The 25,580-nt window shown below is 46.1% G+C and overlaps 1 protein-coding gene across 1 annotated transcript in view; it reads right to left on the bottom strand.

The window, feature by feature from the left end:
* Positions 1-23,701, bottom strand: part of LOC146195949 (uncharacterized) — a 48,693-nt gene extending 24,992 nt beyond the window's left edge. Inside the window, exon 1 of the mRNA XM_084596304.1 lies at positions 23,618-23,701. The gene's annotated coding sequence lies outside the window, so the exon portion shown is untranslated. The remainder of the gene's footprint in view (positions 1-23,617) is intronic.
* Positions 23,702-25,580: the final 1,879 nt, after the last annotated feature.

Raw genomic sequence — 25,580 nt, forward strand, 5'->3', positions numbered from 1 at the left:
TGTGGCCCGTCGGGCCAGCGCAGGAAACGGGGAAGCTGGCTTCCCAAACGAGAGCATGAGAGAGCTTTGATTTGTATTTGCGATGCTTTGCGGCGCGCGTGTCACTGTAGCATTTTTCACAGACTATCTCCGGTACCTGATCGAAACACTGGGCTCCTTTGCTTAAAAGGGCCTTCCCTGGACAGTGGCCCTTTAAGGTTTCTCGTACTGCTCCTATTGAGGCGTCGCACCCAAGATTGAAAAAGAAGCAGGGCATAACCTCAAAGGGCTATAACTGATGAGAGGACAACAAATTTTCTTACTAAACCCTAAACTGCCTAGCGCAGTAGCAATGAATAATAATGCCTTTGGAGCCATGCTTGAGAATGTGCCACATCTGTTTTGTTTAAATGAATGTCAATCTTCCTAGCCCTATGACATCAAGAGGCATGCCGTTTGTCAGCAACACCACAAAGCAAGGTGGCGGACGCAATATTCACAGCCACAACAAAGAGGGAAGTTGCCACAGAACACGTTCGTCCAGTGCCAATTAGTGTCGAAAATAATCTATTAAAGACCAATGACAACAGACAAGCACCTAGCGGAAGTTAGTGTTCAGCATTTCGCAATAATACGAGCAGAAAATAAGTACTCACGTGAGGCAACTGTAGAAGATAGTAGAGCTGATCTGATTGTTCCAAAGCAGCAATTCTTTAGAACCGGCGCTTGGCTTTATTCGCCCTTTTTTTCTGATGGCGCGTTGGCAGTGATTTTTACGCAGCCTTTATACAGCTGTGTGGGATCGCATTCCAGATAAATCACGCACCTATTGACTTGTGTCGCCTTTACTTTGCATTTTGCAATGTCTTCGATCATACGGAGTGTGGTACGTTCAAGGTTGAGCAAGCTAGATATCATGTCATTATAATGTCACAAGATAGCGTGTGTATTGAACTATATTACCGTACATTTAACATATTTCGTCTCCATAGGTGCTTCGTATTTTATTCACAATGGCCATCTTCGCGCATTTGTTATAACTTTTGACTATAATACATATTCATTGCTTTAATTCGCTCCTTGTTTTCACGGTACAGATTCTGTTAGACCTTCGATTAACCTATATTATTGATTGAGGAGAACGGAATCAGTCAGGTAAAAATTCCTATACACTATTCTATAAAAGTATTATTTAAACTTTGTTTATTCCAACTAGTATAGATAACGCCGTTTTATGTTCCCCGCAAACGATACTGCTTTCCACCCCTTGTCTGCCTGTAGAACTTTTATCAAAAGGAATGCTGAAGCGATTCGAGTTACAAAAGCGTGCAGACGCAGTAGCCATCTTTCGAAACAATTTTATTTTTAAACCAAGGAAATGTGTTGTCCTAAAATATCTAACTATGGTTTGGAAACGCATTATCTCAGGAACTCGAGAGCACTCGAATAGGTCCATTCAGCTCATTTTTTCCAGAGAATCCCGCCCTGCGCCACAAAATGCAGCTGTCCGTCTCAATATAATTTAGGACCTCTTCCACTTAGTTTTTATATCTCCTCTGTGCAAAGATGATGATTAGTGCTAACGCATGGTTTAGGTTTTCTTGCTGCATAGTGTATCACCCCCCTCCCCCCCCCCCCCTGCCCCCGACAAGAACTATGTGCTGTAGGACCTTTGTAAAATGCGCTCCCAAAGATTTGTGCTTTAAGGATAGACTGACATTATTTAAAAATTTCCTTCTTTTATTTCTTTAACATTTATAAATGCTGGTAGCACAGACTCAGCGTAGTTTCTTAGGAGGCACCCAACACTCAACAACGTGTCCGCTAGGCACCCCTCTAATACGCTTGGTACCAATTTGCCCTCTTGTGCTATGCGTTGCTTTCCCGATTTTGCTGCTGAGGCATGGTTTGTAACCGCCTTTGAGAAAAATTAATTTTATTAAATTGCATATTCCTTCCGGTACATTTCCAGGTTGATGTTCGCAGTACTGAAGTACGGCGACTATGACCAGCTGAGAGAGCCCAGCACGCCATCGAGAAAACAAGGCGTTAGCAAAATTGAATCTACACACCGTTTTATCATGAGCGCTGCCATTCTGTACATCTGGCGCATTCTAGCGATTAAGTAGAGAGCAACCATCATGCTGGTATGTGCGGTTGCTTCCGCAAATCAGAAAAGAAGCATGCTTAAGCATTTCAGAGCTTCTGGCTTCAATGTTACGCGTTTTGAAAGTATACCCATCAGAAAGAAAACGCTTTTAAGCACCAATTAAGACATTCGATTAGAAAGAGCCGAAAAGTATGCACCTGATCGGTTCTTCCGACGAGTATAAAACTTGCTATATTTTGTGTGTATGTGATCTGGTAAAGAGAGGTGGTGGCCTACAGGAGGCCGCGAAGGGCGAAGGAGAAGGAAGTAATGCAGGGCAGCTTTCGATCTGTTTTTTATTCGTGAATGATTTCCAGAGAAGGGCAAGCGTAACAGTTGAGCAATGTAAGCAAGCGGACGTCGCCATTTTATTATCTCCTTGGAGCAATGCTAATCGCGCTGTATTTTTTGGACCAACCGTCCATACATGTAGTAATTTTTACTTCTTGAGCGGCTACTGCGTGGGGGTGTCACAGCTCTATTGGGGCGCTATTCAGAAGTTATCCATTATCCACTTCGGATATATTTAGTTTGCCTAGGCCTCGCTGTGGGTAACAGAGATTCGGTGTTGAAGCGTACCTAACGTTGGCTATTTGACGATAACACAGCCACTGATATATGAGTACATAAAAAGAGTGCTGCCATCGACGACGGAACCTCATATCCTAGAATGTATGTGGCTGGCCACGAACTCTGAGGCTTATCCTGCCGTCATGCTGACATCCGACCAGAAGAAACTCCCGGTTGACATCTGACCAGATTAACTGGTGATTTTTCCCCAGATACCTTATATCTCATATGTTGTAGCAATATTCGCAGATTTTAAAACCTGGCGCTTGCTGTCATGTTCACATTCATATTTATTCTCGACAGCAAACCCTTGCGGGATACGTGTTCTCAGGAAAAAGTATTTCAGCGCTGTTTCTCTTCTTACAGGTTGGTGCCCAATGTATCACGCGTGATTGTCGTTCGTCAATAGGGGCCACGCATTCCATTTATACCTTAATAAATTTCAGGAGAATGCTACGCAATAGATTTTCTTCTCCACGAGACATCTTCTAAATTCTCACCGAAATAATATGCTCTTGACAACAGGCAGCTTGTTTCACAGGTATTCAGTTTTCCCTTCACTTTTCGACCAACTAAGCGCTCGAAACTCTTTTGAAAGGCTGCCAAGCGCAACACTTTCGGTTGGTGGTTAAATTTGAAAGGCCACTCGTCTTCGTAGATTGAAAGAGTTTCAGCGTAAAGAGCTTGCAGCGTCACGCATACCACCGCTCTTGTTTTTCTCATCTTTGGTTAAACCTATGTCTCCAGCTTTTATTCTATTGTTGACTTACACAACAATGTAAAGATTTTGCAAACTCGCTGCAGTTCTTAGCAACCACTGCGGCCGGCGGAAATGGAATGGACAGGCAGGAGATAGAGATGAGAAGAAATGAAGGGGCAAAAAGAAGAAAGGACCGGGTTAAGCTAGCTACGAAATGTAGAACCCTGCATAGGTAGCCACCACCCGCCTGCTGTTGTATCATCCGAGCAGCTTAGATACTTTTTGACTGTTCGAGACGCTTTTTGTGTGGAAGAAACGTAGTGCTGTGCGTGCGCTTTCTACGTAGTATGCCCTTGCGCCTCCGTTCCTACCGCGTCCTCAGATACAAGAAGGGAGGAGGGGCGCTGCGTACCCCGAGTTTGAGGCTATTTTCCTCTTCACCGTGAAAACGGTCTCATGCTTACATGCTCCCTCCATGATGTCCAAAACTACTGAAAGGCCCTGACAGTGTTTTTGATTACAATATCACGACAAATAAGGGATCTGATATCGAATTTTGTCTTATCTATATTTATAGAAATATTAAATATCGCGACAAACCGGCTTTTATACGAAAATATTGTCGCGTGCTGTCGCATACTTATATTATTCGTTTGTATCAGCATGTTTATATCGGTCCCCTAGAGGACTTAAACGAGGCTCTTCAAACAGTTTTCGTTCAAACTAGGCAGGAAGTGTGAGGTTCACAGCTGAACCAGGTGCAGGATTTTCTATTCCGAGATCAAACAGTACTCCCGTTTACGTATAGAGCTCAAATATGCTGATCATGTCTTGTTCGTCGCTCAAAACAGAGGGACCAGTGTGTTGTGACGCTCAAACCAGACAAGCCCTTTAGCTTCGGAGGTCTAACCGGGTAGACAAGTTTAGTATGAACTCCAGTAGACAAGTTTGATTCGAAATCAAATCGGACCAACCCGTCTTCTTCAGAGCGATGGAATGGGTTAAGTCGCACCTGATGCCATTATTAGTAGTGAGCGCGGCTACCATCAAGACATGCACTATGCATTGCATTTTGTTTCTTCCATGGGGCAAGTCTGTTTCTGTACAAACACGTTGAAAATATGAGGTGATCGATCTGTACTCTACATACCATGTCAGCTCATAGCCTCCCTTAAAACTTCTTGCCTACTAGAGTAGGCGTCAATAAGCAATCTGAATCGCTCCAGGTTTTCTGATCTTGTGGCGCAGCTTAGTATCCGTGACTGAAGAACAGCTTGCCGCGGTATGTCAAGGAAGGACGCAGCCTTTTGCCAAAAACGTGAAAAATATCTTCAACCAAAACTAAAAAACGTCTACGGCCACCTAAAAATGCCTCGCAAGCTGATTTCAGTTGATGTGGTTAACGGAGTAGCCATAAAGACTGATTCGCCTAGAGCGCCTGCCATTCGTCATATGTGCAGTGAGAGTGGAAACAACTTTGTGATGCGGGTGTCACAATTTTGTCCGTAGTTTCGTCCAGGTTACAACATATCTAAAGTTTGGCGCCCTGCCTATACCTCTTTTGATGCACACGAGTGTTGCCGAATGCCATTTTATCTTTCCAATGTTTCTACTGAAAGCGTTAGGTACCAGTTGCCCCAGTGCTGGTCCGCGCCCCTGCACCACGAGGCATCCGGGTCGACCATGTCATCCCCACCAATCACCGATAAGAGTTGCCGGTGCAATCTGGAACCTTTCAGTGGGCGTGTGAACAACTTCGTGATACGGCTGCTCAATTTCATCCGTCTTTTAGTTTAGATCAGTCACGACTATTGTCTATATGCTACCAAATCGGACAACGTCTGTTTGGTGTTCTCTGGTCTGGGTACACTTTTGTTAGTGCTGACTGTACGGCTGTTTTTAAAGGGATTCTTTTCCTGTGTAGTGATATGGAAGAAACTCAGGGACCCTCTACGAGCTACCAAGACACTAGAGATTAATTATTAATGACCCACAACAGAAACAGCTAAACGACATGTTTTCATTGCTGCACGCTATGAACACTCGATCCGCTAAGATAGATAGGGACCAGGTCGATTTAAACTGTAAAGTAAATAATATCGATAAACTTCAACAGCCAATTCAAAGTCAATTAGGAGATATTGAAAGAGGTTAACTTTGGTCGAAACCAACACTGCTGCCAGTTAATCGCTTCAGCGTGAATGGCGACATCTAAAAAGCTTCGCTTAGGAACTAGCCCATGAAACTGTAAAATGCTGGCTAGTCAGCCAGGGCTCAAAGATAGGCAGTGCGATGATAATCTCGCGTTTTTTGACTTCCCTCATTTCCATTCCGAGTCTTAGGAAGGAACTTCATAATCTTTTTCATCTACCTTCAACTTGCGTACCTTATAACTAACATTTGAACGTGTGCATAGACTAGGCGCTTTCACGGAGAATGAAACCTGACCAGTCAATGCAAAGCTCGCACCCTTAAAAAAAAGGCGAAAACTTTTATTTGTCAGTTCCAAGCATAAAAAAGAATACGATTTTCATCGTTTGGCGTGTAAGCGAGAGTGTAAGCGAGAAAAACGTTTGTTGTATCCATATTCGCTCAGAAGTTGAAACTCAAACTCCAAAACTCCACTACAATAAGCTAGAAATGTTATTAGTATGACGATCTTAGTGGCAGCATGAACGAAGTGCCTCGTACTACCTACCTGTCCACTTTATCTACTATTGACTGGGCACCAATCCGCACATCAATGTTCGCTGTCAATATTATATACTAACATTAAAAGTGTTTTTCACAAACACGATTACCTTTGTGCGACTGTCGATGCTCGTCTAGCTGAAATTATTTTCACTATTGAAACGCGCTTCTGCTAAAGTTGAGAGCTCTGAAATTTTGCTTCTAACAAGAATTTTCTAACTTCTCAGTGTGACAGATGCGAAAAAGTAGAGATGGCGTTTTGATTCCTGCGGGCGGACACGTTCTTTTATTGTCCTGTTCAAGCTGAGGATTAATTAGATCTTTGTGTTGAACTGTGCACGTGCGCTAAAAAACTGATCTTGGGCGTTTACTATGATCCTACCTCGTGCAGTGCAACATATTGACATGAACTTCATGATGCCGTCTAAGCGATTACATTAATTTTCCCAATGCTCATATTGTCACGACTCCAGCCCCAAGGAGCCGTGCAAATACGCGTAGGCGAGAATCCGAGAATCAGATCGGCTTCCAGCATTGATACCATAGTCCAGCCCCAGCGCGCCTTTCGAGTTAACAGCCACTTCATCTTCGTTATCTCCAAATGCGGCGGCCGCGCGGTGCTAGGCACATTGCATTAATACCCCCCGGGAATGAAAACATCGTCTCAGTAACAAGGTGACAAGAACAGAAAAAAAAAATAGGTTAGGGATGAGGTGAACAGTACAATAAAGCGGAGACCTTCCTTGCGGGAGACCACAAGGTTGCAAAACGCAACATTGACACAGCGTTCCGTCACGCAAAAGGTACGGATTTAAGCGCACCATATGCACAATTTCAGGCGGCTGACGCCGAAGACTGGCGGCCACACTTAAATCGGGGAAAACTTCGTAGTTGGCGCTAGTAAGGCGGGGCAGGACATTATACGGCCCAAAATACCGATTTAGTTTTTCGCGCAAGCCTTTGTGGCGCACGGGAATCCACTTCCGCACTACACTTGGTCCCCTTATCCAAAGTGGACTTCCCTGTGCCGAACGTTATAGCGTCGAGCTTCGGTGGCATGCTGCTCGATGTTCTAGCAGGTAGCTAAACGGGCTTGCTCGGCTTGTTCGCCGAAATGGGTGGCGTCGGGTGCGACTGCTTCATCCCCTCACCGGAGCATTGCGTACAACATCGTGGGAGCCTTCCTTGAGGGGTGGAACGGTGTAGCTAGGTAGGTAAAACTGTAATGACATGCGGCAAAGGACGGTTTAATACGCCGTGGCGCTGGCAAAGAGTCGACCCGGGCTTATGCCGTACTCTGCATTACCCCATTTTGGCCCGTTTATGGTGGATCGAGAGGCTTGTGCTTTTCGAGTGCACTCCAGTACCCTAGACTCCGGTCGCTAGACATCGGTCACCTCTACTGCTCTCGCTACCCCGATCATGACGAGGTTGAACATGAAGAGCAATGGCGAAATGAATGAACCCTACGGGGTACCCGAGCTGTTGAGCTTGCGTTCGGGAATCGTAAAGTCTCCGGCGTGCAGCTCAACCGTGCGGTTAGTCAAGAAGTCTTGGATGTAATTGTAGCTCGTTATCACCATGCTGAGCCGATACTTGAGCTAATATGGCTGCGTGTTTGACTGTCGAATGCACTTTGTAAATCGGGTCCCAGAATTACTTTGCTGTCGTGTGCCATGTTGTCAATGAATTCTTGTTTCAGTTGTAGCATGGCGACTTGTGGGCTGAGTGGGCCGGAAACTGATGATAGTATCCGGATATAAATCTCTATTCTCCAGGTATTCCTGCCACCGGTTGGCTACTATGTGCTCCAGCACCTGCCCACGCAGGACGCGAGTGAGATGAGACGCAGGTTGCCGATGTCCGCTGGCTTGCCCGGTTTGGGGATCAGGGTCGTTCTTACCGTTTTCTACTGCCGGGGACGCTTGCCCAAACGCCAGCATTCGTTGTAGCAACGGGTTAAGAGAAGGAGCAAACTGCGTGACTTTCCTGCATTGCTGTAGTGTAGGCGAAGGTGACATACGGCATGATCTTGTCCCACATTTTATGCTCAACGTCGACGCACATTGATGTCATGTCCGCCATGAGCCTTTTAGGCCATTTGTTTGAGGTTGACGCGCCGTTTTTCTGCGATGGTCTGTATGACTGAGAGTTCAGCTGTCCCGCAGCAGCCGAGCAGTAAGCCCCTTACTTCAGTCAGTAATGATGGTCGAAGGCGCACTGCGTCTAAGCGAAATGTCGCTCATAAAGAAGTGAGCAACTTCACCGGCAGGTCCATGTCCACTTGGTCGAATGGTGTAAGAAGGGGCTCAATAGGTTGCAATGTGGTAGACGGCTTGAGCGCGGGTTTTCCCCGCCGCTCACATTGTCGACAAGTCTGGACGTAACTCTTGACGCTTGGAGTAAGACGAATACAGTAATAGTTCTGCCGGACTCGGTTTAGTATACCTGTAGAGCCAAGAAGACCGGAAGTTGGTTCGTCGTAGCAGGCCAGGAGGAATGTGTGCCTTAGAACAGCCTGTATGACTAGCAGGTACGTTTTCGCACCGGGAGGGGAATTTTTCTTTAAAGCAGCTCATTGCGGGGCCGAGCGAAGACAGTCGCAAGCTGAGGTACTGGGGTACTGTAGGGTGCACACCTTCGAGATGGTCGGTGATCAATCGCAGCTCGGCATCAGCACGCTGTCTAGAAATGAGGTCGGAAGTACTGACTGCTCTGAAGAAGCTATCGTCGTCTGTGGCCCTGTGACGGAGGAGGGTCGATGGGAGCATGGGACAGGCTGTCAGCAGCTGTGTGCTTTCGGCTGGACTTATAAATATTATGAAATTCGAACTCCTGTATGCCTAATGCCCAACGTGCTAAGTGGCCTCACGGGGCCTACGTTTTTCAGCCAACGCAACGAGTGATGGGTAGTGATGACACGAAACAACCGGCATAAAGTATGGGCCGGAGCATGGCAGCGGCCCATACTACCGCCAAATATTATTTTTCAGTCGTGGAATAGTTGGACTCTGCTCGGGAAAGTGCACGGCTGGCGTAGGCAATTACATTGTCGACCACGTCTTGGCGCTGAACTAGAATGGCACCAATGCCGACGACGTTGCTTGTATCCGTGTGTAGCGGCGTGATGAAGGCGAGTGCGACTCACGGCGAGGAAAATGCAGGAGACCATGTTGGTGGGTTGCCTACTCGGCGATATCCTGAGGCCGCTGACCAGGCCAAGGATGAGGACTGTCGAAAGAAGATCCTCTTAGGTCCATCTGGCTATAAGGGCATCGCCGGTAGCATGACTTGCCTCGCCAAAGTGGTAGCAGACAGGGCGGTTATCTGGTGCTGGCCAGCAATCAGCCTTGTGGGGCGTTTGGCATCGATCTGCCCAGAGGGGCAACGGATCTGCAGCGCGCGTAGTGACCTCAGGTTCCGTGTAAGGTGAAGGACTAGCAAGTAGGTTTGGGCGGCGTGTGATATCAGCTTACTTCATCGGCTGGATGATGCCCGGGAGCGGGAGTTTACGACTGCACTTATCGGTGGCGTGAGTGCATTCTGGACCTCCTCAGGCATCATGGTAACCAGTGAGGCCGTGCCAGAGCAAAATGTTCCGTGAAGTTGCTGCAGCTCATCGCGAACCACGGAGCGAAAAAAGTTACAAAGGGAGCCGAGATCTACCCCGGGAATATAATCAAAGCTGTTAGTTGGTGGTAGTGTGGATAGTAACGTACTGGCTTTATCGCTACTGCAGCAGCTTCTCCATAAACAACACGTCAGCCAGAAACGCAGCGACGGTAGTGGGCGGGTTCCGCACGAGGCCGAAAAAAAGCTGGTCTGTGATGCCACGAATCAGATGCCGCTTTTTCTTATCTTCACTCGTTGCATGGTCGGCGTAATTGAAGGGCGCATGACGTCTTTCAACGTGCATTGCGACCCCCTAGTTCCGATGCTGGACTCAAGAGGTGAGGGCAAGCTACGCGCTTTCCCGGCGGTCACTGTTGGCTTTCGTATCGGGGAGCTGGCGTGGGAAGGCAGCCCCTGTAGACAATGTGGAATTACGAGTCTCGAACCACGTCCGAGCAGCGTCTTCAAGGCTGAAGTAGACATTCCGCTTGGCATCGTACCAGCCGTTGAACGTCGCAACTCGTTCGTAGTATACTAGCCAGTCACCGACATCTTCGAACTACTCACCGTGAAATGGCTTAGAGGTACGTGCTGTCTGAAGGATGAAATAGAAGGAAGGTGTGGAAGCGAAAGTCGTGATAGGGGCGGGTGGTGTAGTTGCTATAGCTAGTTTGGATGCCAGAGGCTCTGCGTCACGAGGGAAGGCCTCGGGAACAAGCCTCAAAGCCGCCGGCTTGCATGATGAACATGAATGATCACGAAAGGCAGCCACATCGGGTCGGGCGCAGGAAAAGGGATCATCGATGGCACCTTAACCAGTATCGCGACTCAAGCCCCAAGGACCCGTAAAAGTAGCCATAGGCGAGAACCCTAGAATCAGGTCGGCTTTCAACAATAATATCAAGTATAGCCCCAGCGCGCCTCTCAAGCCAACAGCCGCTTCTATGTCGTTATCCCCAAATGCGGAAGCTGCGCGGAGCTAGAGACGCGGCAAACTTTTTTGATAGTGGACTTCAATTTTCTAAGTATAGCACAGTCCAGTGTGCGTTCTTATGCCCAGCATTTTTTTCTTAGTAGTGTGATAATTTTTGAATATGGTGCGCATATTTTAACCTTTCAAAGCTTGTTACTCAGCCTACCCCTTTCAACATCTTCCCCCAACTTGTTGGACCTTGCTCTTAATAACCCACCTGATCTTTTCGGCCATATATTGTGCCTCCGTAATTGACTTAAATTACCAGTGTAAACATTAATTCTTTCTTAAGGTCGCGAAGCCTCACCAAGAAAACGATAACGAATATATCCTCGTCTGCAAGAAGGAAATTGTCGATGGTAATAATAACACAATCACTATTTTATCGATATATTACTTCAATTATCGACCGCTCAGTTTTGACTACTTGGAATGATTATCAGTGTAAAGCTGCTTCCTTAATAGATTCGTACATTCCTTTAAGGAAGATAATAACTACGGTCGCTCTGGCTTGATTCGTCTCTAAACTGGCTGTCTGACAGGAAGAAACGTCTGTTTCGTCTGCCAAAATATCTAATTCTGCACTTCGGTGGGATGATTCTCATTATGTTGCTTCCGCGTACAAACTCGCACTAAACAGCGCCAAATATTCATTTTTTTGCTCATATTCTGCCATCGATGTTAATAATTAAGACAGTCTAAACAAATGTTCTGTCTACAATTACCCTAACTAATCTACATGGCCAAATAGCCACGATTGGAAAGTGAGCGGACGTAATTGACTACGTGTTTAGCGGCTGCTTTTATTAACTGTTTAAACATTGCGCATCCTCACCTTTCTCACAGTGACTTCCTTTCTATGGACACCATTATATATGAACCTGTAGCTATCGAAGTAATGATTGACCAGTAGAAAATGTAGTCATTTTTGGCATGGATAGAATGAAATATAAATTATAAAACATCTGGAATTTGCACAGAGTGAGTTCTTTGCACAAGTCGGGGGAAACGCATCCTCCTAATACCCTTCACCCATCTCATTTGTCAGCTTTCCATGTAAGATATATAGAACATGACATCTATTCCCATCTAGTTAATTTTATATAGTCAAATTGTTTTTCAGTCATTACGGAAATGGGTTACGAAAATCATTTTCTTGTGAGAACCGGCTTCTATGGGTTACACGTGACCTGCGTTTCATTCTAGATCACGGTGCTGTGACAGGTTGTATATTCCTTGATTTTTCTAAAGCCTTCAATAAAGTCTCTCAGCACCTACTTAGTTTCAAGCTGAGTGATCTTATATCGACTCTTGCGTTATTTTGTGGCTTCAGTGTTTTCTGGTGAGTATTTTTTAAATTGTAACTTGGAATAATGATATTACAGATTTAACAAGAAGCGGGCGGTGGCCACAGCTCAAATGTTCTTGGAGTAGGAAAGTAGGCCCTGGCAACTTGAGCTCGGTCTAAAAAGCTCCGCTTCGGTATCCAACCCATACATTTCTATCTTCGCGGGTCTGGTTTGCCACTTCTTAAGCTTGCGCATTTTGCGGTGCACAGGAATCATTAGATCATTTTAAATGTTTAGCCGCCACTTCATCACATTCAGAATATAATTGTTGCAAAAAACATTGCAACAGCTTGGCCTTACTTTAAGTAGCCCGATATTATTGTCATTCCGTGACACCGTACTTCACTTCAGTCACAGGTCTGTGGTACCAAACAGTATATTTTTTTTCTGAAAGATAATAGTTTGCCTTGCTAACTTTTTGTGATACTGTTACTTTTGGACATGCTGTCCATGTACATTTCTGACCACCCTTGTGACTGGTACATCAATTTGCGATTTGTCACATTTGTACGCAGTTTGTTCCGTCTAGATACCACTGGCTACTAACCCTTTTATCTCCCTTGGGTGCGACCCTCTACTTCCTTTGAATAGTTTGCTGCTTGGTGGAGACCATCCGAGCAGTTATGCTTCCGATGCCATAGCACCCACCAGCGCCGTCCGAAACATTGCTCTGGATATCCCTTGGGTTCCCAGATGTCCCAACAACATCGCTACGACAATCACCATTGCGATGTACGCTATCCGCCTGGCTTCCTCGTCGTCATTTGTCACCTGGCCCGCTCTGTGGGCCTGTGCTGGAAACGCATGCCCCGCTCCGTGCGTCCCTACCGCATTTTGAAGCAACTTAGTAACATGACCTACAAGATAACCCCCCTGTCTCTACCGCCAGATTCTACTGCACTACCGTCGCTCATCTAAAATCCTACTATTCCTGCCCATCGATTTAGCAAGCACCGGGACCGTGCTTGGTCCTCGAGGAGTAGTGTTACGGTAAGTAGTTGAGATGTGGGAAGATGAAGAAGGTGTTTTGAATGCTGGGTTTAAACGACGACGACATTGAAGCTGAAGTTGTTGAGTTTATGTGGTCTGGTTTTCCAGGGATGCTGCTGACGTTTATCGCGTTTTCTCAGCACTTGGGAACACCCCGTAACAATACTTCTTGTTCTAGAAATCTCAGCGTCAACCTCCCGTGCGCGTTATGACTTTTCGTTTTTTATTTCATTTAGTTCACACTTTTTTCCTCTAGTCCTCCAATTTTTATCGTTTTAGACATGAAAACATACATCAAAAACTTTCTCTGCTGCCCTGTTCTTGGCCGATTCCCCTCTGTTGGTATATGTCATATGCTATTTGGTAAAAAGCAACAACAACGCGTTCTAGCGCTGGACTTGTCGGCATTCATTAAACGCCGGTCATCGTCAGCGAACATCTCTCTGTTCTCTTTTTTTATGTTCATCGTATTGCCGCCCTGTAACAATTTAGTTCGAGGTGGGGAATACGCTCATCGTCTCTCATCATCCTTGCCCGGAGCTTCGGAGCCCTGTGTTGGCTTGCGTCATCGGCAGTGGATTCATGGGAGTCAACGCTTTGTTGTTCCCCCACCCCGACCACCAGACACGCCGAAGGAGAAACGATGCCAAATGACCCGCTGAGACGAGACGCCACAAATCCGTCAGCACACTAGGAGAGGCCCAATCAACGGCATTGCTTAACTGACCCGAGATGCTGACCAAAGACCGAAACGACTTATGATACCGCCCCACATGAGGACATAACGCTTGCCCATCCCATGCGTTCCATACCTGGGCCTCAGTCGTCCGATCTTGGCTACATGTGACACAAAATGCTTCTGGACCAGGCTTCGTCCATGGGAGAAGCAAGATGACAAGTCCTTGCCTTTATTTCATCCTCTTCTATCTTCCCGCATCTAGTCGTCCATCCGTCATGTCATGAATCTCATCGCCATCGACAATCTTTTGCGTCCTTGAACAGGAGGAGGAGGACAAAACATCTTTATTTAGTCAGCGAGGTGGGGGAGAGGTAGGGACCCTCATTCCAGGGTCCCGTTGGCCGTGGCTGCAGTAACAGCGCAGCGACCAGCCATTGCTGGCGCTCCGGGCAGGGGTCCTGCAGGGCGGCCTCCCAATCTTCCATGCAGGGGTGGGGAAGTGGATTTAGAGACGAGATAACTTGGCATGCCCAAACCATGTGGCAGAGCGTGGCCCACTCACCGCATTGTGGGCAGTCAGGGTAATGAATAGAGGGGTACCAAAGGCTTAGGAGAAAGGGTGTAATAATGAACACGACAATCACTAAGCGATGCATAATATCATTCTTTGAACGGTAGAGTCCCGCAACACTTTCCCTTCACTGGTGGTCGCTCACCAGCAGTGAGTTAACGTAAATGTGTAACCGCTGCCTTTCCATTACTTCTTGGCTGTGTTTGCGGGTGGTTTCGCGATTATGAAGATATAAAAACATCATATATGCAATCTAAAGCTGAGCACACACAACTGATCATTTTAGTAATTTGTATAAACATTGTGAATTGCAAAAAGAATTTAGAAAACGTGCGTTTAGAGGATTTAAACAGATGATTCAGTGCTGAGAGGAATAGTTTTAATCATTTGCGCCATAGAAGCGACTGATATGGCGTGCTTTAAATGCTCGCTTATTCGTTTTGACATTATTCCCGCTTGAGATGTGGATTTAATAGTTCGTTTGAACGTCTAGCGCTGCCAGTAATTCGGGCAGAGCAGGGTCGAATTGCCAGCCGCAGGGCACAGCTTCAGCACGAGAGATGGGCGCCGGAGCCAAGCGATGGTGATGGCGATGCCGCAGCATTTTCCGTTCTTTGTCTTCTTTTTGGTCGCAAAACGAGGACACGGCTCGTGGAACAGGGCATCAGACGGTGCATCACTCGATTCAATGAGCTCTACTTGAGGACTGGCGCAGTCAATGATAGCATGATGCTGGGACAGGAAATCCCAGCCGAGAATGACGTCATGAGAACATGTGGGGAGAACGACGAATTCGATGATGTACAAGGCTGCAGCAATGACGACGCGAGCAGTGCAGATAGCTGTCGGCTGTATACTGTGAGCGGATGCGGTACGAAGCGATAGTCCCTCGAGAGGCGTAGTCACTTTTCGGAGGGAGCGGCAGAGTTTTTGGCTGATAACTGATACAGCGGCACCGGTGTCGACGAGCGCAAGAGTATGAACACCTTCAACGATGACAGCAGTAACATTCGCGGGATTAAGACGAGGACTTTGAAATTCTGTCGAATACGCAGTTCGTGCCTCGCGAACTGCGGCGGTTAGTTTTCCGGCTGAGTAGCGGGTCGTCGGCGCATTGGCGAAATGGAGCGGCGACGTGGTGATGGCGAACGACGAGGCAGGAAGTCCGGAGGGTCAGGGGATGCTGTTGGAGGACCCGATGGGACGGGGAATTGGGGGGCCAAATAAGGTGGCGCAGGCCGCGCAGCAAAGGCCATATTTATTCGGCGCCGGCAGTAGCGTGTAGTGTGCCCAGGGATGCCGCAGTGGTAGCAAATAGGCCTGTTGTCTGCAGTGCGCCATGGAGATGGTGTCTGACGCAAGGGGGGAGCAAACGCTGTTGGTGCCGAACGCATAGGGGGCGAAGCATAGGCATATGCTGGCTCAGGAGGTGGACTTGAAGTAACTTCGGCATATGAGCGACGCAATACCTGGGGAGGAGCCGGCGCGAATGCTGGAGCATAGCTCAGTGGCGCAACGCCGGACGATGAAATTGTGGGCGTGGGGAACGGCATTGAGGGTGCGACCGGAGGTGATTGAGGAACAGAATTAGGGAGGACTTCAGATACATGCTGTTGGATTGCACGGCGAAGCTCCGGAACAAGGCCAGTTGGTGACGACTCCTTAACATATGGCTGCAGGGACAGTTGTCGTGCGACCTCCTGACGTACAAAAGCCTTGATGTTTTCAGAGAGGCTAGATGACTCCCTCTCCGCGGCTAGTCCAGCAAGTGATGCTTGAGGCTGGCGAATCAAAACACGCTCCTTGCGGAGTTCGTCGTAGCTTTGACATAGGTCGTAGATTTCCTTGACCGTCGTGGGGCCTTTGGCGACGAGCATGTTGAAAGCGCCGTCATCAATTCCTATGAGGACATGACGTATCTTAACGGCCTCGGTCATGGTCGGGTCAACGCGACGACACATATCAACAATGTCCTCAATGTAACTGGTGAACGTTTCACCGGGTAGCTGCAGTCGCGACCGAAGACGCTGTTCCGCGCGGAGTTTTCGGACGGCGGGGCGGCCAAAGACATCAGAAAATTTCGTCTTGAAACTCGCCCAGGTAGTAAAGTCCGACTCGTGGTTTCTAAACCACAGATTAGCGACGTCGCTCAAGTAAAAGATGACATTGGTGAGCTTACGGTTGTCGTCCCAGTTATTGTGACGGCTGACCCGTTCGTAAGTGGTCAGCCAATCGTCGACGTCGTCATCGCTGCTTCCACTGAAGGTAGCGGGGTCCCGTTGACGAATCGCACCTGTGCAGGTGACGGGCGGAGGTAGGTGCAATGAAGTCGGCTCCGTCATTGGTGTAGTCAACGTTCTGCTGCGAAGTTCCAGGGCGAGATGGGTACAGGGAACCTCAGATTGACCTCCACCAAGTGAGATGTGGATTTAATAGTTCGTTTGAACGTCTAGCCCTGCCAGTAATTCGGGCAGAGCAGGGTCGAATTCCCAGCCGCAGGGCACAGCTTCAGCACGAGAGATGGGCGCCGGAGCCAAGCGATGGTGATGGCGATGCCGCAGCATTTTCCGTTCTTTGTCTTCTTTACACGCTATATATCATGAAGTGACGCTGCTCACAGGACCCGACCGTTGAGAGAACAAAATCACGCCTCATTCAGTCCGTATAATGTTACGGGCGAAGAGAAGCGGGCACTGGCGCTGGCAGGAGTTTTTGAGCAGACCCGCCGGCATTCAATAGACTCGTCCCCTCGTCCTCGGGCATATATCTGTTCTCTTTTCCTGTGTTTATCAGCTTGCTGCCCTGTAACAATACTCACTCTCTTTCCTCTTTTGTGGGCTCATTGCGTTCCCCAGGGTTTTGTTTTAGGGGCGTCATTCTTTCTTACTTATGTGAACAACTTACCTAACAATATCGCCCTTCAGTATGTCTATTTGCTGATGCTTGTGCTATTTTACGATAAATCAAAATTGAATCTCACCAATTTTTCTTGAATCCGGTAACTAAACTAAACACCAATAAATGCAAGCACATGAACGTTTACCAATGCACTGCCGTACAAAACATTTGTGAACTTAACGGTATTCCGCTGGAATCTTTTCCTCAGTATAAATACCTCGATGTGCATATAACGTCTAACTTATTTTAGAAACTGCGTGCCAAATTAGTTATTAACAATGCTAGCCGCATTTTGGCCCACCTGCATCGAAATTTCTATGTTTCTTGTAGTCTAGTTAAACTCAGTTCAGTTCACTTCAGTCGTTCAGTCGTGTCCGACTCTTCGTGACCCTATGGACCATATCACGCCACGCTTTCCGGTCTATCACTATCTTCCTAACATCACATAACCTCATCTGCAGCGCCTCGAGGATGCCCTCTAACCATCGCGTTCGCTGCCTACCACTTCTCCGGTGACTCTCAACCTTTCCCAACATCAAATCTTTCTCCAGCGACTCCTCTCTTCTCATCAGATGACCAAAGTGGCTGAGATTTTACTTTGGAATTTGACCCTCCAATGAGGAGTCAGGGTTTATGGTCGACAATATCGACTTTTTTGATCTTCTGCCCGTGCAAGGAACTCTCAAGTGTGGATTATAGGAAACGTAGCGCAAAGAAGACAAGGACAAAATGAGGGATACACACACGTCCCTTGTCTTCTTTGCGCTACGTTTCCCAAACGCAAATGCACCAACTCGCCCAATTCAGCAATCTTGTGCACTCTCAAGAGTCTCCGCCAGCACCACAATTCAAAAGCGTCAATTCTTCGGCGGTCAACCTTCTTCACACTCCAACTCTGGCATCCATACATTACAACTGGAAAGACCATAGCACCAGTTATACAGATTCCCGTTGGCAGTGCAATGTCTCTGCTCTTTACTAGGCGGTCAAGGCTAGCCATGGCTCTCTTTCCCAGAAGCAGGCGTCTCCTAATTCCATGGCTGCAATCTCCTTCCGAGGTAATCTTGGAGCCCAAGAAGAAAAATTCTGTCACAGCTTCCACTTCTTGTCCCTTGATGCTCCAGGGCAAGACGCCATAATTTTTGTATTTTTTTTTTTTATTTTCAGTTTAAGCCCAAACTTCTCCCTCTCTTCTTGCATGCGCATCAGAAGTGTGTTGTGTCCCACTTCACGTTTTGCCTTTAAAGTGGTATCATCCGCATATCTAAGGTTGTTGATACGTTTCCTAGCAATCTGCACTCCAGCTTAAGACTCGTCCAGACCGGCCTTCCTCATGATGCACTAGCACATAGGTTAATTAGGCAGGGCGACAGTGTGCAGCCCTGTCTCACTCCTTTCTCAATCGGAAACAAATCAGTAAGACCATGTCCATTTCTGACTGTGGCCTCTTGCTCTTCATACAGGTTCCTGAGGAGATAGAGGAAGTGAATTGTAACTCCCATCTCTTGGAGAACTAGCCACAATCTGCTGTGATCTATGCAGTCAAACACTTTAGCATAATCAATAAAGCTGAAGTAGATGGGTTTCTGGAACTCTCTTGCTTTTTCCATGATCCAGCGAAGGTTGGCAATCTGGTCTCTAGTTCCTCTGCCCTTGCGAAACCCAGCTTGCACGTCCGGAAGCTCCCGATCCACATACTGCTGCAGCCTACCTGGAAGGAATTTCAACATCACCTTGCTAGCATGCGAAATAAGCGCGATCGTACGGTAGTTGGAACAATCTTTGGCACTGCCTTTGTTTGGAATGGGGATGTAAACTGACCTCCTCTAATCCCGTGGCCACTTCAGGGTTGTCCAAATTTGCTGACATAATGTATACAGAAGGTTAACAGCGTCATCGTTAAGGTTTTGAAGCAACTCAGCTGGAGTGCCATCAATTCCGCTGGCTTTGTTCTTAGCAATGCAGGCTAAGGCCCATTCAATTCAATCTTCATGATGCCCGGCTCGAGATCAGTGATCACAACCATGTTATGTTGGGTTTGCACATCCGGGTCTTTTGTTGTACAGGTCTTCTGTGTATTCTCGTCATTTCTTGTTTATCTCTGTCACTTCAGTGAGATCCCTGCCTCGTTTGTCCTTTGTCACGCCCAGCTTAGCTCAGAAGCTTTCCTCGATATCTTTGATTGTCTTATACAGATTTCTTGTGTTCCTCAATTGGCTCTTGTCCTCAACTGCTTAGCACTGTATGTTCAGGAAGGCATTCTTATCTCTTCTTGCTATATCTGAAAATCCGCAATCAGAACCTTGTATCTTTCTCTTTCCCCCATATCTTTTGCCACCCTCCTTTTTATTTGTCCTCTTCAACTAAAATTTGTGGCTTTATTCTGGAACCGAGGCCTTAAGTCTTATTATCCTTGCCGTAATATCTTCATACTTTCAAATTATCATCGTAATTCTAGTGTTACCACTACGAAAACCAGAATATCATTGTGACTGCTTTCCCAGTGCTGACGCAGTCCTCGCCAATGCATGTTTCAAAAGATCCACTAAGCAATTTAACGCTTACAAACTACCCCTACATATATGTAAGAGCGCATTGATCATCCCCGCAAAGAAGGCACTCCTTCATGCCAGACTAAGCAGTTTTTAATAATTTGTCCCCAGGTCCTGTGTATCTTTATGCTTAACGCTTCCTTACTTTACTTTACTTTGTTTTGACTGTATATATGTTGTCTTAAAAAGTGTGTTTAGATGTTTTTCTTGCCGCTTAAAGCCTAAGATCTTTTCTTGCTATTTCTTGCTATCCGCTGCTATGCCGTTTATTTCCGCCTACTCCCATCCGTAATGCCTACGGTACTTAAGCGTATTTAAATAAATAAATAAATAAATAAATAAATAAAGGTATGTGTATTGTGTCTTCGTCAAAGCTTTCAACTAAAACGACAACACACAAGAAAAAATGAACTTGACAGCTGCGCTGAAGGCGCAATGCAGAAATAGTCGCAATTTAAGAACTATGCAGTATGAAATAATATAAATAAAAGCAAATTTCGTTTTGCATATGTTCATTCGTTTTCTTCGCTGTGGTACCTACTTATGTGAACGAGCTGACATTTCATATTTTCAGTGAGTATTTTACTATATGCTCTCACGTATAACATGCTCGTGTCGCGATATAATCATTTTCGTCGCCTCTGCGATGGGCACCTCCTAAACTAAATCACGCCATACGACACCTAATATTTCGGAAGTTATATCTCTGTATAGCAACAATTACAGATTTTGAAGTCATTACAAAAAAAAATGTTGCAAAAAGCTTCAGCATATTTGCAGTGCACTCGGCGAACTTTTACAGCAGCTTTGTACTTGAAAAAATATGATTTGCTTAGCAGAGCAGTGCTTTTTTTCCGTATGGATAAAGGGATGAACTTGATGATATGTTATTGCTGTAAGGTTCTTCCCGACCGACTCACTTTGACAAGGTTGTATTCCTTTTTGATGTAAATGCATGTAAGGAAGAAAACTCAGTGTAGAGGTCCGTTTCTACTGAAAATATTTAACTAGAATGAAAAGCAAGTAAATATACAGTGAAACAATACATAGCAGAATTCTATATGCTGGCTCTTCTGTACAAACTAACAGTGCCACTCACTCGACGGGGCATGGAAGCGGTAACATGACGGTAGCCTTGATTCACCTTCTGCTGTTTATACAGGCTGCTCCGCATCCTTTAGAGCCTGTGTGAACGTCACTTGGCTTGATCATATACATGCGCGCCGATGACGTAGAAGAAATGATGTCTCCTTCGGCTTCCGTTGACTTGAAAATATAAATGTCTCCTTGCTCGGCTTTGGAATCGCACGAGTTCCAAGCCATTCCCCAGTTTGGACGCTTCTTGGTTTCCAGAAACCGTGCTCAAGGCCCATTCCCTGGTCACGTTAGATGCAACAAAATGGGGACAAAAAGCCGCTGCAAGCGAGACCAATCTCTTGTACGGACATTTCTAAATGACTTATGAATATTGAAACTACAAAGTAAAAAAAATCACGTTCTTATGTTGATGAAATTTAGCTTTTTGATTTCTTAAAAAAAGCGCGAGATAGGTATTGTAGAGTAATTATTTTTCACCATCATTTTTTGAACGGCCTTCTTGCTCTTGTGGTTCAGCGATGTCTTCGTTGTATTGTCACACGGAGGAAGGAAATGTATCGTCACGTCTTCGTTTTGCCAGTGCAAGTGACGCACAACATGAACGTAGTTTATAATAGAGAGTTTTAGTACTGCGTACGTAAGCATACGCAGAACCCTTGCGTACGTAGGCTGCCTGCGTGTTGATTACTGCGCATGCGTCATACGCAGCACGATTCTTGCGTACTGCGTATACGTTGCTCGCGTACGCAGATGTCCCTACCTCTGCGTGCGTTCGCTGAACCGTCTGCGTGTTGCTCTCGTCTATGAGAAAGCTCGACAGACACGTTTGGCTATATGGCCACGCATGATAAACAGCAAACACGCCGTTTTTTCTTTCTTTTTATTCCAGACGATTTGGCTTTTCGCGAGAAGTGAAAACTTCTATTTCATTTGTTGCTCCGCAGTAGAGGGCGCGAATTTAAACTTGTGCCTTATGCGACGCACAATTTGTTTTCTATGAATGCACTGCGCGAACGCTCCAACTTCTAGCAAGTGTATTTCGTCGCCAGGATCGCTGAAACCTGAAGCAGTAAGTACCAAGTTTCCTGTCGGCTTTACACTATAGACAAACGCCGTGTTTACAGACAAATGGGGCGCTCGCGACCCCGCCGCAGACTGGGGTTTAAATGTATAGGCTTACCACCCATATGAAGCTGTGGAAGCGAACGATTTCAAAGCCGTTTTATATCTTCACGGAGCACCTATGATGTTTTATTTTTGTCTAGAGCAAGTACAAACATTCTAGAACAGACTGTGAAAATATTAAATGCCATTTCAAAGGCAGCGTATATAAATAACGCTGCGAGACTTACAGGAGTAAGAGTTGGTAGGGACCTTTGAAAACACGTAAACACAACTTACCGGAGTATCTTCCTCTTTTAGTACAGTACCAATGGAAGCTGCCTATCATTAATAGTTGGCGAGTGCTTTGAACAAATGTGTAACAAAGTGTACTAAGTCATTCCGCGGAAATCTATTTATAAACACCGCCAAAATATGTGTTGTGAAGCCGCACATACGTGCACGCTCGCTATGCACTGGGTGCTTCTCCCAATCGCGGAAGCTTCTCGCATACAGCTGCCGTATGTACTAAATTTTCCTAATACCTGTCATTCGAATAGCAGCCCACAGACAAAACTACATTCAAAAAGCATTTTTAAACGTCGGAAGGGAACGGTCCATTGTAGCAGACGGTGGCGCAGCCGACGCTCTATTCGATCGCAGACGACGCCGGCGACCGCGAACGACATTCGTGTGAGCAGACGGACTGTTGGTCGTCTGCTGCTGTGCACGGTTCGTTTTTCATGCCGAGTGATGATTACCTTCACCTGAAAAGCTTGTATCATTTGAGCGGCCGCATTTAAGAGGAAACGTTGAAGCTCTTGGAAGCGCGGACAGCTAGATTTTAGGCGTGTCTTTACAACGCAGGTTCATCGAGGCGCGTTAAATATTGTTTGGCTCCAAAAAAGCCGTAGCATATTTTGTCATACTTTTTCTTCAAATAATTTGCTAACTTTTCACTATCTGCCGTGTTCATTGGCGCTGGCATAAACCAGAAAATTATTTTGGTAAGTTTTCTTTACACACGTTTCCATGGGCCATGCGCCCTACTTTTACGGCATCGTTTCGTGACATTTTAAATATACTCCGTCTCTCTAATGAGAGCTCGTATAACTTCGCAGTGTGTTCTCCGAGGTTCATATTTATTTGCACTGAATGATGATATCATAGGCGCACTGTGAGCTCAGAAAACTGCTTTGACATGACATCGTTTCTCTCGGAAAAACGGTTTGCTTCTTCGGATTTAAATTTTGCACGGGGTTGTATCGTGAATTTTTGCTTTCTACTACGTTTGCAGGGGGTAGTGTCCCAATTCGGTCAAAGTTATTCATTATATCCTCATCCTCTGCAACAACGATGAACCAAAGCAGTACCCTTTTCAGCATGGGTTCCATCTCTCGCCTGTCGAAAAAAACAAAGAAGCAGGAGTTCCTGCGCTGGAAAATTCAGTTTTTGGTTGGCTGCGAGATGACACTACACAGGCCACTGCGCTTGCTGCGTTAGTTTCCGGACTCCTGCGTACGTATGAGCTTCCGCCCGACTAAAAGTCTAATCTGTGGCATGTACGCGACCATGCCGCAGCGTTCCGCAAAGTACGTGGGCTGTGCGTACGTAGCGCTCACTACGCAGTACTAAAACTCTGTAATGTGTCAGGCGTAGGCGCACGTCGTTGTGTTGGTTGCGGTAAAACGTATATTTTACAAACCTTCTCGGACAGCAGTGCTCCTCTGGAGAGACGCTCTATCGCAGCAAGTGGCGGCATGCACTAAATTAACGACATCTGAATGCGTTGCTTTGGAATTTTAACTCAGAATGTGCTCAAGCGAGCATTTAAATTCCTTTGTGGGCGCGCGTGGCGTTCTGCACAGCCTTCCTGCGGTTAGCTTTGCTGCACATTTCGGTTACTGCGTCGCATTAACAGGCATTAAATGCAGGAATTCGCTCGAGTGGTTTTTATTGATGGGTAGGCGCGTGAACATATATGTTTAACTGATTTACGTGCCTGCATTAAAAGAATATGTTCAGAAGAAGTGTTGTTGATAAATGACGCTGCGGAGATCGCGCTGACATGTCGCCCGTCTGCGAGCCCAGCAGCATGCTGTGAATTCCTTGCGTTCCTCTGTTCTCGTTTTTGTTGTGTTTCATGATACATTGATAAATTACACTTGCCCTTCTGGCACTTTACAGCACATTTTTATTATAGTGCTGGAATAGAGCATTAGATCAGCACAAGTGTTCTAAGCGAATTGTCAACCGCGAAAAGTAATAGAAGTGTTCATTAGAGTTTTTTAAAATATCCACTTTCCAATTATTCCGCTTCTTCATGAGCTTACAGAGGTCATTATTATCATCTTGACGAATGCGTACTACACAAGAGATATACTGGTAGCAGCAAGGCTCGGTTTGTGTCTACTCAGATTTAACCTGAAATGTTATGCATTGTGGCGCGCATTTTTCTAAATTGTTACTAACTCATCTTGCAGCCTCCTGTAATAGCTGCTGTTCTACCACCTCGAACATACCTAGCTTCGAAAGAAGCACCAGCTGCCTCGAGTGCGCATCGCGAAACTTCACCCATCCACAAACCGTTGCCGCCAGAGGACCTTGCCCGAAATACTAAAGTTATACGCGCATAATAATCATCATCATTTGCTGCACTGGTTGAAGCTCAGAAGTAATAAACACTGTGGTTATCTTTGCAGCTGCTATAACTAAGGATTGCCCTGGGACTTCACTTTCATCCCGAAAGGGTTACACATAATTTAGACTGTTTTTCATATGAACATAGGTCAAGACACTGCAGCTCTGGTTGAATGTGTATTCCCCTGAAGGTAGGTTTTTTCCTAAATATTTTAACTAGTAGGAACCAGCGAGCTTCATTTTCGGCACCCGGGCCTACATGTACTATGTTTTATGAGAGGTGTATTCAGATAAAGACCTGAAACACATTTCGTTAGGTTTAATGGCCTTTTGGAATACCGTGCCATATAGGGGTGGAAACTTTGCGATAATGCACAGGTGTTGATGGCTGGAGGCATTAGAATTTCATGAGAACCGCTTCTTGCTTATGTTTGGTGCGTGTGAACGCCTTTTAAAAGTTGTTATTGATTGAATTGGGTCTAGAGGCAATATCGGTCAAGCAAATTCTTTGCTCCATCCTTGAACGTAGAACATTCTTGGCAGTGCAACGCTGCGGCATATGATAAACCATTTTTCATTTTCACGCGAGTTAGGCTTCACTGCTTTGCGAGGCAAAGGCCTTATTTTGTTACGTGGCCGCTCATGGGAAGTCCCACAGGTACACAGGTAAACAACAACTTCAGTCTATTCAGGTGTCCGACGTTTTATCGCTGGTTTTATTAAAAGGTTGTTTTGGGGCATATATATATTTTAGTTGCGGAATATTTGGGTTGATGGGAATCGTCTGCAAGCTGACTGCTATTTGTAAAGAGATCATTTCACCGAATACATTACTCTTTGATGTAATAATTGTAGAGACTGCCACACGTTCATTTCCATGCGGGCTGTCCTTCACTTGCATGCCACGAGTCTGCGGGCACATAACTGCACACAATATATCTCGTAATAACATATACACAACAAAAAATACGTGTTACCAGTACACGCTTTGTTATGTGCATTTTCATCTTCAAGCTTGGCCGTGCTGT

The sequence above is a fragment of the Amblyomma maculatum genome, chromosome 3, assembly GCF_055883805.1.
Source record: "Amblyomma maculatum isolate TAMU_Amacu chromosome 3, ASM5588380v1, whole genome shotgun sequence".
NCBI classification, from domain to species: domain Eukaryota; kingdom Metazoa; phylum Arthropoda; class Arachnida; order Ixodida; family Ixodidae; genus Amblyomma; species Amblyomma maculatum.